The 2824-nt window shown below is 31.9% G+C and overlaps 1 long non-coding RNA gene across 1 annotated transcript; it reads left to right on the top strand.

Annotated features, from left to right (window-relative positions):
* The first annotated feature begins 808 nt into the window (after positions 1-808).
* LOC145071108 (uncharacterized) lies at positions 809-2432 on the top strand. Its single transcript, XR_013690239.1, has 2 exons — positions 809-1773; positions 2106-2432. It is a non-coding gene; the product is annotated as an uncharacterized LOC145071108 (long non-coding RNA).
* Positions 2433-2824: the final 392 nt, after the last annotated feature.

The following is a 2824-nucleotide window of genomic DNA, read 5'->3' on the forward strand; positions in this document are numbered from 1 at the left end:
TTTTATTCTTGACCTCTTTTGTGTTGGTTTGATATCTAAGTAATAGTCATCTAGATATCATCATCAAGCAAACATACACATCATTGATGATCTCTCTTGTGTTAGTTTGATATCTAAGTAATAGTTATCTAGATATCATCATCAACCAAACATACACATCATCGATGATCTCTCTTGTCTTGGTTTGATATCTAAGTAATAGTCATCTGGATATCATCATCAACCAAACATACACATCATCGATATAGGTTGTCCTCTACTCATCATTAGCCACTCTTTCCTCGATTAACTTCCGACTATTCTCTCTATCTCTACTTTTTATTCTTGATCTCTCTTGTGTTGGTTTGATATCTAAGTAATAGTCACATGGAAGTGGGACATCGTTTTTAGGCTACATCAATCATAACGTGAGTATATATATATATATATATATATATATATATATATATATATATATATATATATATATATATATATATATATATATATATATATATATATGCACAAATCATGTGGAATTTGGTTGTTTTAATTCAATTTTGCTCTTGTGGAATAGTTAATTAACAATGTAGACCAATCTTACATGTTACCAACCTTTATATACTTATGACAAAATTGCAAAAATGGTTCGAGTATTTGGCAAAATTACATGGTTTTGGTCAAAAAAGTTTTAGTGGTGCAACAGTAATCCAAAATTGGATTTTTATATTGGTTTTGGTCCCTTTCCGGTTAAAAAGATGATTATACCCATCATATTTGTTTTTTTTTATTCATTTTTATAATTTGAAGTAATTAAAAACTAAACAAATGTCCTCTTCTCTCTCTCTCTCTCTCTCTCTCTCTCTCTCTCTCTCTCTCTCTCTCTCTCTCTCTCTCTCTTCTTCGCTTTTAACATGCAATCAAATGAAAAAAGAAAACCCAATTCAAAGAGGATCATTGTCTTCCCCTGTTAATCAAACACATACATCGACACAATTAAATTTTATCGATTAGTATAAAGAAAGTATCTTCAGCTACCTTACACATATCCAATACCTTACAAAAGAACCCAAATCAGAGAACAAAAAAAAAACCCATATCAGAGAGGATCATCTTATGGGTTTTCGATTTGCACCAAGACGGGTATGATCATATACATCTTGGCAAAACAAAATCGTCTGACCCTCATCAAGGAGCATAAATTATGGAATTCAAATGTATGTAAAGAAAGCTATGAAATCGAACCTGTATATTACCAAAACCTAGAATATAATAAAAACAAGTTAGTGTTTTTCTCTCTAAAACTCTTGCAGTCGACAAGCCTTTAAAGTTCTTATATGAGGTTCGATTTCTGCTCTATCTAGCTAACTGGAAGATCTTTCATTTCTCTGTACTTTTGATGAAACATTTCAGGTTCTTTTCAACCCCTTCCGAATCGATCACGCCTCTCATCTCAAGCATGTATCAAACAAAACAAGATATTCCATCGCGAAGACAAACATGTATGATCTTGAAATTTGATTCATAATAGGTATGGGGGGATAACTGATGTGGTTCTGCAAACCCTACCTCTGATGGAGGCTTCGAATTACGACAACTACGATGATGATAGAGGACAATAACAGCGAGTGGTGTAGTGGCGGTTTGTCGCGTAATAGAGTACATCGGAGAAGACATGTGAGGGAGATGAAGGTTTTGTGTTCATTCCCAGAATCTGAGTTTTTAAAATAAAAGACAAAAGGAAAAGGAGAAGAGAAAGAAGACGAAGAAATATAGATGAGGACAATCATAGGGGTGAGTTTCTGGATTCTTAGTTTTTTATACATTTATCTTCTTAATTTTGTATGGATGTGTGTGTTAAGAAGAAAAAGTTAGAGAACCCAGATGAAGATTTAGTTCAAGATGAGAGAGAGAGAGAGAGAGAGAGAGAGAGAGAGAGAGAGAGAGAGAGAGAGAGAGAGAGAGAGAGAGAGAGAGAGAGAGAGAGAGAGAGAGAGAGAGAGAGAGAGAGAGAGAGAGAGAGAGAGAGAGAGAGAGAGATGTAGATTTTCTTTTTGATTTTTTAAGTAAAAAAAAAATAAAAAACATAAAAAAGAATTACTTACTGGGTATATTCATCATTTCAGGTTAGGTATGGACCAAAACCCACTAAAATGACACCCATGGGGACCAAAATCGTACAAGATATCCGAAATTGGACCATCAATGCACCACCAAAACTATTTGGACCAAAACCACATAATTTTGCCAACCACAGGGATCATTTTTGCATTTCTCTCTATACATTAGGGTATTACCCATAAGAACACTTACATACTTTCTTTCCATTTTCTTTTTTTTATTCCATGATTACACATATACATACATTATGGATTCGTTGTACAGTTATGATGGGTAATACCAATCCAAAACTTTGTTCTAATGAGAATATAGCCACAAATAATGTGAATATAGCCACAAATATCTAATACCAAATCTATAATCTTTAAATTCTTGGCCATGTATCCCATATATACAAGGGAAGCTCAACTTTGAATCTCTTTTATCCATGGTGGTCTACCACCATAAAACCCTCCTTATGTAAGCATCTTTTCCTTTTAACGGACTTAAAAACCATCTTTTCCTTTTAACGGACTTAAAAATCAAAATATACTAATATAAACAATTATATATATATATATATATATATATATATATATATATATATATATATATATATATATATATATATATATAAAAGTTCAATAGAGAACCATTATAAATGTTTCTCCAATGAATCCAATATTTTTTATCAAGTTTTAGATCTTATTTTTTATCGAAAAAAAACTAAAAATATCTAAATTCA

This window comes from Lactuca serriola, chromosome 8 (assembly GCF_051521515.1).
Source record: "Lactuca serriola cultivar US96UC23 chromosome 8, Lser_US96UC23_V15, whole genome shotgun sequence".
Taxonomy (NCBI): Eukaryota; Viridiplantae; Streptophyta; class Magnoliopsida; order Asterales; family Asteraceae; genus Lactuca; species Lactuca serriola.